The sequence below is a fragment of the Protomyctophum parallelum genome (assembly GCF_964188405.1).
Source record: "Protomyctophum parallelum genome assembly, chromosome: 11".
NCBI lineage: Eukaryota > Metazoa > Chordata > Actinopteri > Myctophiformes > Myctophidae > Protomyctophum > Protomyctophum parallelum.
In genome coordinates, this window is record NC_139707.1 from 15,429,753 (window position 1) to 15,440,191 (window position 10,439).

The following is a 10,439-nucleotide window of genomic DNA, read 5'->3' on the forward strand; positions in this document are numbered from 1 at the left end:
TGTAGGGGAGACAGGCGATAGGAGGGAGACCGTGTAGGATAAACAAATGACGGAAGACTGTAGTGGGATCTGATCTCAGGTCAGTCATGCTAACAGTACATGTGGTTAGATGTTTATATACTAAAACACAGTAAAGCCCCTCTGAGAATATTTAGGAAGACAGGAATCCACTCAGCCAGTTAATTATCACATCAGTCATAATATCACTCCCGAAGCATGTTATCTCTTCTCTCTCTCTCTCTCTCTCTCTCTCTCTCTCCTAAAGAAAGTTGGAAATATATACGTACATATTCCATACAGCATTATGGAATATGCGCGTGTGTGAGAGTGAGAGAGATGGGGGTGTATGAGGAAGGAGGAAGTGGAATGAGATATTTTTTCTCTCGTTCACCAGATGGAGTGATTCATCTTGCTGGGTTTGGAAGTGACAGAAATGTAACCTAATGAGCAGATTCCATCTGCATGTAGAAATGGACTCAAACAAATGTGTGAGTGCGCTGCACAGCACTGCGCGGGGCAGGGGGACGGATGGATGAGAGATCCTCTCCACTCCTTCTTCTCCTTGGTTTAATCTCCTGTTCAATCATCTTCTGTCTCCACAACCTCTGTGTTCTACACCCAATGGGGATCTGTCTGTCTGTCTGTCTGTCTGTCTGTCTGTCTGTCGTGACGTCCATGCACCAGTGTAGGACTGTGCTTACAATGACGCATGCCATGCTAGAGTGTGTTTGTGTGCGTGCGTGTGTGCGTGTGTGCGTGCGTGCGTGCGTGCGTGCGTGCGTGCGTGAGTGAGTGAGTGAGTGAGTGACTGTGCGTGCGTGTGTGCGTGCGTGCGTGAGTGAGTGAGTGAGTGAGTGACTGTGCGTGCGTGCGTGCGTGCGTGCGTGCGTGCGTGCGTGCGTGCGTGCGTGCGTAGGTATATATATGGTGTATAACGTGTGCAGTGTCGGAGCATCTGGGTGTGTGACAGGGTGTGTTGATGAAGGCAGTGGCACAGAGACGCTGTGCCTGTTGGAGGAGTGACATATTGAACATAAAGACTTTGGGGGAACATTCAGAGCCTCACAGCCATAAAACAACAGGCGCACAGCAGTGTCAGTGTCCTCTCTTCCCAGTCACCGTACACATCAATCCTTGGCCCCGCTGCCCGGGGGGCACCGACACATGTCACCAGGAAAAATGCAATGTCAAAACAATGTCACGTAGAGCTGCACTCTATCCTAGACCACTTTACACAGGATGAGAAGTTTAACCACGAGAATTTCTCCCACCTCTTTGTCTGTCTTAAAAAAGAAAACTGTCTTTGTGACTTGCTGTCACAAAGACATGCTGCCCATAACTCTATTGGAGTGTGAAAATTGAACAAAATGTACCCATATAGCGGCTTACAGGTCCATGTGTGACAAGTTGAAACATAAAGTTGACATTTTAAGTGTTATTTTTTATTTTATTTTGTATTAATATTTAAAGAAAATCATTCTACTCGTTGTCATTCTCCATAACATGTTCGCTGACTTTCAGGCCTGCAGCACAACTTAAACTTTTAACTTTTGTCCAGGCCAAACATCTCTCCCCGCTAACCAGCGGTCCAACTCAAATAGCAAATTAATCATTCCTTCTGCATCAGTCGCTCCACCAGGCGAACGGTGGAAAAAACTCAATTAATTCCACTGCTTTGCATGCTTCATTTTTAATTATCGCTGCGTTAGCATTGATATAGTGTACATGGCGTGCAGGTGTGACCTGTTGCCCTCTCGCTTTTTTTTGTTTAATTAGCACCAGCCTACCAGTAGCTGACAGTCACACAGAGGACAATACTGTGATAAAAACACACTGGGAGTAGTAGGAGGAGTACTCCAGTATAACTACAGTACACTACACATTTCACAGAGCAACCTTCACTTATACGTCATATTTGACGAGGAGTATCTATATATTGACTCAAGTACAGATGTTGAGTTATTTGTCCACCACTGGCTCGAGCAGTGTTGGGGATAATGGCGTTACAAGTAACTGCACTACTGTAACCGAATACCTTTTTGGGAGTAATAACACGTGTGCAACAAGGCAGAGATTGAGAGAAGACGAAGAGGTTATCCTTTAGTAAGGCTGTGGAAGTATTCACACTATTTGGGGATGAAAGGAGGAGACCGCCATGAGAATGCAAATTAGCAGTGGTGAAGCCCAGCACAGCTCCACAACGCCCCGGGTAGGCTGCACTCCTGATTTAATGTTTACCAAACATAATAATACAGACTCGTTCAGTGTTGTTGTTTTTTTTGCGATCAATGCGATCAGAAATCATTATTTACATCTGAATGTCGGACGGATTGGACTAAAACAACAACTTTGGAGCAGCAAAGAAACGACAATGAGTGGATCCTTATGGGAGGCGCGTGCATTGATCCTCACAATGGGAAGAACGTAGGCGCTGTCTAGCAGCCTGGGCAGCACGAAAGGTTATTGAGCTTTGGCTGCTTGGAATTGATATAAACCTTACTACCCGCCATCTGACGGGTTTGGCGACCAACCCGCCATCTGACGGGGCCCGCCGTCATGAGTGTACACAAGTCAGTTACAGTAAGTGACTCAAATTTAATATTGGAAGGCTCTGTACCCCCCCGACCAAGGACTTGGAAGGCACTAGCCTCGTTCCCTGCCTTACTCATCTGCGAAGAGAAAAGCCTGGTCACGACCTAAGGAATCCGTCAGACGTATTTCCACCAGATTTTTCAACCAATCACAACACTCGTTTCATTCACGGAGAATGTAAACAGATTTGCAAAACATATGGAGCCAAATCCATGCCAAAATTATGTGTGTGTTCGTAAAAGAAAATGCGTAAAAAAGAAATCTGTAAAAGAAAAATGCGTAAAAAAACAATCCGTAAAAAGAAAATGCGTAAAAAACCAATCTGTAAAATAAAAATGCGTAAAAAAACAATGTGTAAAAGAAAAATGCGTAAAAAAACAATCTGTAAAAGAAAAATGTGTAATAAAACAATCTGTAAAAAGAAAATGCGTAATATATACGGATAGTGTTTTTTTGTGTTTGGACTTACGAACAGAAAAAATGCCAACCTGAGTTACAGATGCTTTTTTTGGTTCCCCAGTGAAATCACTGCCAAAAATCACATGACGGCTGAGAGCCAATCACGTGAGGCCTTTTCCTCTACCCAATCAAAAAGCTCCATAAGTCTGCCTGGCAACTGAGGTTGCCATGTTTGTCTGGGGCTACGTTATAAGTATAAGTTTATGAATTTCAAGTTTAGCTATATATCCATATCTTGTCTTAAAACAACCACTCAATGGCCAATTGACTAATTCATTATTTTAGTAGCCTATATTAAATAGGGGGGTCTCAAGGTTCGGGGACCCCCACTGTCCCCAGGGACCCCCCGGGACCCCCAAATGGTAACTCTGTCATTTCTCAACTGTTTTGGACGGGGGTGGGCTCGTTGGAATCTTGTCGCCCCCCTGGGGGCGTCTTTGGGGGTCTCAAGTTTCAGGGACCCCCAGGGACCCCCCAGGACCCCCCAGGGACCCCCAAATGGTAACTCTGTCATTTCTCAACTGTTTTGGACGGGGGTGGGCTCGTTGGAATCTTGTCGCCCCCCCCTGGGGGCGTCTTTGGGGGTCTCAAGGTTCAGGGACCCCCCCGGGACCCCCCAGGGACCCCCAAATGGTAACTCTGTCATTTCTCAACTGTTTTGGACGGGGGTGGGCTCGTTGGAATCGTGTCGCCCCCCTGGGGGCGTTCTCAGGGTTTTGGCGGTTCGGGGCCCCCCGGGACCCCCAAATGGTAACTCTGTCATTTCTCAACCGTTTTTGACGGGGGTGGGCTTGTTGGAATCGTGTCGCCCCCCTGGGGGCATTCTAAGGGTTTTGGAGGTTCGGGGACCCCCCGTGACCCCCCAGGGACCCCCAAATGGTAACTCTGTCATTTCTCAACTGTTTTGGACGGGGGTGGGCTCGTTGGAATCTTGTCGCCCCCCTGGGGGCGTCTTTGGGGGTCTCAAGGTTCAAGGACCCCCCCGGGACCCCCAAATGGTAACTCTGTCATTTCTCAACTGTTTTGGATGGGGGTGGGCTCGTTGGAATCGTGTCGCCCCCTCTGGGGGCGTTCTCAGGGTTTGAGGTTCGGGGACCCCCCGGGACCCCCAGGGACCCCCAAATGGTAACCCTGTCATTTCTCAACCGTTTTGGACGGGGGTGGGCTCGTTGGAATCGTGTCGCCCCCCTGGGGGCGTTCTCAGGGTTTTGGCGGTTCGGGGCCCCCCGGGTCCCCCAAATGGTAACTCTGTCATTTCTCAACCGTTTTTGACGGGGGTGGGCTCGTTGGAATCGTGTCGCCCCCCTGGGGGCATTCTCAGGGTTTTGGAGGTTCGGGGACCTCCCGTGACCCCCCAGGGACCCCCAAATGGTAACTCTGTCATTTCTCAACCGTTTTGGACGGAGGTGGGCTTGTTGTTTTTGGAGGTTCGGGGACCCCTGGGGGCTCCCACATGGTAACTCTTGACATTCTTACGATAGATCTTTATTGATGGGAGGGAGAGACAGAGAGAACCATTTATATTCAGCTGCATATTCTTCTTACTATAGCTCTCTCTCTCACACACTTTTCAGATATCACTTGATATGGACATTTAACCAAGCGATTTCCCTCTGACAAGGTTCGCCGTTTCCCGACAAAACTGTGCAATTTCTCAATTACTGTGCAATAAACACTCAAGCCACAACGAAAATGTATTTTGTTGCTTTTATATAAAAATAGAAATAAACACATACACTAATGTAAACTGTGGTTACAATAAACTAGACCAGTCCGTACGATGCGTGAGCTAACTAGCATGCTTCGATTGTTAGCATTCCTCGTTGAAGCATGCATTAGTGCAAGGCAGGTACATTTTACTGTAAACACAAAAATAGACGAAACACACCATTAACAGCAGATATACAAGCGACTAGTCTCTGTGAATTTGCACGCTTCTTTTTTAAGTGGATTGATTGATTGGTTTATTAAGTTTGCAGAATTACAGTACATTTCAAGTACAACTCAATAGAACTGTTAACTGTTAGTGGACATAAGGCATTACGTCAGGTCTTCTTGTTTACGTTAACGTTAGAAACGACACTTTGCAACGGCAAATGAATGCACTTTAGCTGGTAGCAATGTTAGCATTTAGCAATTATAGTTCCCCTTGATGTTAGCCAGAAATGAACAATGTTATCTCAACAATGCAAAGCACAGTCAATGACGGTTGAGAAATGACACAGTTACCAGTTTGGGGTCCCGGGGGGTCCCCGAACCTCCAAAACCGTGAGAACGCCCCCAGAGGGGGCGACACGATTCCAACGAGCCCACCCCCGTCCAAAACGGTTGAGAAATGACAGAGTTACCATTTTGGGGTCCCTGGGGGGTCCCTGGGGGTCCCTGAACCTTGAGACCCCAAAGACGCCCACAGGGGGGCGACAAGATTCCAACGAGCCCACCCCCGTCCAAAACGGTTGAGAAATGACAGAGTTACCAGTTTGGGGTCCCTGGGGGGTCCCGGGGGGTCCCTGGGGGTCCCTGAACCTTGAGACCCCAAAGACACCCCCAGGGGGGCGACAAGATTCCAACGAGCCCACCCCCGTCCAAAACAGTTGAGAAATGACAGTTACCATTTGGGGGTCCCTGGGGGGTCCCTGAACCTTGAGACCCCCAAAGACGCCCCCAGGGGGGCGACAAGATTCCAACGAGCCCACCCCCGTCCAAAACAGTTGAGAAATGACAGAGTTACCATTTGGGGGTCCCTGGGGGGTCCCGGGGGGTCCCTGAACCTTGAGACCCCCAAAGACGCCCCCAGGGGGGCGACAAGATTCCAACGAGCCCACCCCCGTCCAAAACAGTTGAGAAATGACAGAGTTACCATTTGGGGGTCCCGGGGGGTCCCTGGGGACAGTGGGGGTCCCCGAACCTTGAGACCCCCCTATTTAATATAGGCTACTAAAATAATGAATTAGTCAATTGGCCATTGAGTGGTTGTTTTAAGACAAGATATGGATATATAGCTAAACTTGAAATTCATAAACTTATACTTATACTTATACTTATAACGTAGCCCCAGACAAACATGGCAACCTCAGTTGCCAGGCAGACTTATGGAGCTTTTTGATTGGGTAGAGGAAAAGGCCTCACGTGATTGGCTCTCAGCCGTCATGTGATTTTTGGCAGTGATTTCACTGGGGAACCAAAAAAAGCATCTGTAACTCAGGTTGGCATTTTTTCTGTTCGTAAGTCCAAACACAAAAAAACACTATCCGTATATATTACGCATTTTCTTTTTACAGATTGTTTTATTACACATTTTTCTTTTACAGATTGTTTTTTTACGCATTTTTCTTTTACACATTGTTTTTTTACGCATATTTATTTTACAGACTGGTTTTTTACGCATTTTTCTTTTACAGATTGTTTTTTTACGCATTTTTCTTTTACAGATTGTTTTTTTACGCATTTTCTTTTTACGGATTGTTTTATTACGCATTTTTCTTTTACAGATTTCTTTTTTACGCATTTTCTTTTACGAACACACACATAATTTTGGCATGGATTTGGCTCCATAAAAACATCAATGTAATTTCATTAGGCAGTAATTCTGCCAACATTCCACTACTTCCCTTAAACCAATCAACCGGCCAGGTCTTGCACAGCGTGGGAAGCCACTGGTAAATCAATCAGAAGGTGGAAATAGCATGTTATCCAGACTGAGAAGTGAAGTGAAAATCAGTCTAGAATCCAGGCTAACTATATCCTACTGTCTCACTGGCCATTGAGGTTATAGACAGGTGGGTAGGCAGGCACTTTTACCACAGTGCCATTCGAGCCCAGTATACTTTAAAATGTAAGATTTAAAATGAATATAAACCTTATCTACAGTATATACGTTAAATATACAATAAGTGCAGTGTATTATGGGTAATGAACCTGTGGGCTCTCCATCCAGGTGTGTCCAGTGTGAATCATGTACTGTACCTCTTAGAGAGAGAGAGAGAGAGAGACTGTAAGTGGATGCAGCTGACTGAAGATGCACAGCTGCATCCACTCAATCCACAGTCTCCCTCTCTCTCTCTCTCTCTCTCTCTCTCTCTCTCTCTCTCTCTCTCTCTCTCTCTCTCCCCCCTAATTTAATTCAAACTAGTCAGCGCTTGCAGGTTGCCATTGGAAACGGAAAATGTTGCAGGTACGTTTCTATGGTGATGTGAGGGAGGAGAGAGAGTGATCCTTGTCAGCACAGTTCTGCTGTCATACAAATCAATATACTGTACATGTCAAAATATGCAGTATATGTCAATAGATGCTAGATACATGTCAATATTTACATTATCAGAATCAACTTTATTGTCGCATGACAGTGGTTGAATTTTTGTGTGCAAGCTCCATTGTTTTAGTTATTTCCATAAGAGAAAGGGAAGAAAAAGAAGGGGGCAAGGCGGAAGAGAGATATAGTAAAATAAATTATATATTACACATGTCAATAGATGTTGATAAATACGCATCAATAGTTAATACATACTGTAGATACAAACATGTTGAACGAATGTCAATGGATTTGTACAGATTCATGTTGTAACAGTTTCCTCAGTAATAATAATAATAATAATAAAACTTTATTTGTATAGCACCTTTCATGACATGAAATGCAGCTCAAAGTGCTTTACAGAACAATGGAGAATGAAAGAAAAGCAAGGCAACGACAGTAGCTGGTTTGGGGTGCCAGGCAGGCGTGTACCTACCAGAGAGGAACTTAACCTCTCCTTTTTTGTGTAGCCAGGTGGTGTCAAGGAAAACGAACAAAGGACTCAATAAAAGATAAAGAACCCTTAAATGTGTTGGATTGGAACAGTCTTTGTATTGAAACCAGGGGTGGGTTATAGGTTACAACATTGGCTTTCAAAGAAAATAACAAAATCGTCAAACATAAATAGCATTCCAAATTCTGTCTCAATTCACTTCCAGAACCAATCATAAAGCCCTAAACCAAAATATACTCAAAGTTTTCACTCAATCTTCAACTCAGAAACCTTCAAATTGGAATAATTCAACCTTAAAATATAGCAAAATGAGTCTTCAGGAAATAAACCAGTTCAATTCAAATAAAAAAAACGATCCTCTTCAATTTTCAATGTTAATGGGAAATATCCTCTTGCTGTGGGGAGCAACTCTTGCTCTCAGTTAAGTATAGGCATACTTTCCATATATGGAGTTGGGTTACCTGTATGTTCCTTAGGTGAATATGGTTAACTCAAAACAGGCAAATCCAAGAAAATTCTGAAGGACAACTCCTGCTCCAAACAATTCACTCCTCAGCTCCAATTCTCCCTGGATTCCAAACGCAGTGGAGCTTGAAGATCTACAGGCCTGCTTCCCTAGTTAGTGAATTTCATAGCTTGTTTAGTATACAAACACTGATGATATTAAATAAAGTAACACAATATTATAATATCAAAATTTCATCATCATCATATTTAAAGTTTATTTTTATTTTTATTAGCAAACCTTGGCTGGCGCATCATCAGTGTTTATTGATTCCGACAGCTATAGCTGCCTTCCAAGTTCCTGCCTCCTCGTAATAAACACAACACGCACAGATATATCACACAGAGACTCACACTTCGTTGTACCATGGTGTATTGTGGCTATTCAAAATGAATGGATTTACGAACTATGAATGGTGCAAGTCGTGAGACCAACATAAAGCTGGAGCATTGATTATATATTGCAGTGCTACAATGATGGACAAAGCGAACCGCGCAAGCGAGCTACTGGCACAGCTCAAACGGTACAATCAGTAAAAGCATCTGACTTTGGAACCAACAGATATACTGTGCAGTCAGTGACACTGTGACATACTGTATGAGAGAGCATTTTGGAAAGTGATGGAAGGACACAGACAAGTGACTATAACTATGCTAGCAACAGTGAACTTGACAGTATAAGAAAGCTTATTATATACAATAATTAGCCTGTACCTGTACTGTACATAACCGTCCATACAACCTTCAACCTTTTGCTGAACGAGGTTGAGCCAGTTTGTTTATTCTCTGTAACATTACAGCATAATGTGGTGTAGCTCGTATCACTTCTCTGTCTCAACTACTTAATGTTCTTTTTGGCAAGCGACACCCCTTCATGATCGAGTACGTACATTATGCTTTTTGAAACTGTGGACAAACGACGGAACAGCGCAGAGTGCAGTGCATCTGGTTGAAAAAAGCGTGCTGCATTACTGTTGGCATTACTCAGCTGTATAATGGTCGGGTTGTGCACACTCATGTAAACATGCACGCAACATGTATTAATAAATTATGGCAGATTAATTTAACACTTGGTCAGAATAATAAAAGGCCTAGCAGAAACCCTGTCAGACATGTGCCTGTGTATGTGTGTGCATGCATGCATGTGAGAAAAGGAGGTTTTATATATTCAGTTGTTTATATTTGAACAATAGCTCATTACTGCTAAAGTGTTTGCCTAATGGCACACACACGCACACACACACACACACACACACACACACACACACACACGCCAGGGAGGAGGGCTTGTAAAGTACAGTACTACAGCACGATTACAGTATAGCACCAATCAGACGGGTCTGATTTAACCTTCTATTAATATTTGTCTTCCCTTTCTTGAAAACATTTTTTTTTACACCTGTAAACGCATGACGTGACAATACTTGAAGATGGAGTTGAGGTTGAGTTTATGCAAAATGGTCTCATCCAAAAACAGGAGACAATTGATCGGCTGTTGGTTTAACATATTGACTATACTGCATTAGCTACCATCAACCAGCCTATTATCTTTGCTTTTTCTTACCTTTCTTACATTCTCAAGAGAAACCAACAGGTTGTTTTTTTGTTGTTTTGTCGATTTTCTCATTTTGAACATTTGTTGTTGTTTTGAAGCCGTTCATATGTTCAAAACCAGTCCTGAAATGACCGCCACCCTCCTGTCACCTCCCTTCACCTCCTTCCATCCCTCTCCTCTTCACCTCCCTCCTCCCTTCACCTCCCTCCATCCCTCTCCTCCTCCCTTCACCTCCCTCCATCCTTCTCCTCCTCCCTTCACCTCCCTCCATCAAATATAAACCCATGAGTGCACAAAGTGCACTTAATATTCAAAATATATTTTATCTTGTATGTACAAGATAATATCTCGTCCGTACAAGATAAAAATATATTTTGAATGCATGGCCATTCATTTACTTGTGCGTACAAGATAATAATTATCTCGTACGTACAAGATAATATCTTGTACGTACGAGATATTATCTTGTAACTGCAAACTGCAATAATGAATGGCTTTCAACAACTTTGTTGGCAGTGATTGCTGCCTGCTGCTGTTCAGCTAGCACACAACAATGGAGTCCAAACAACACGATACAAAAATAT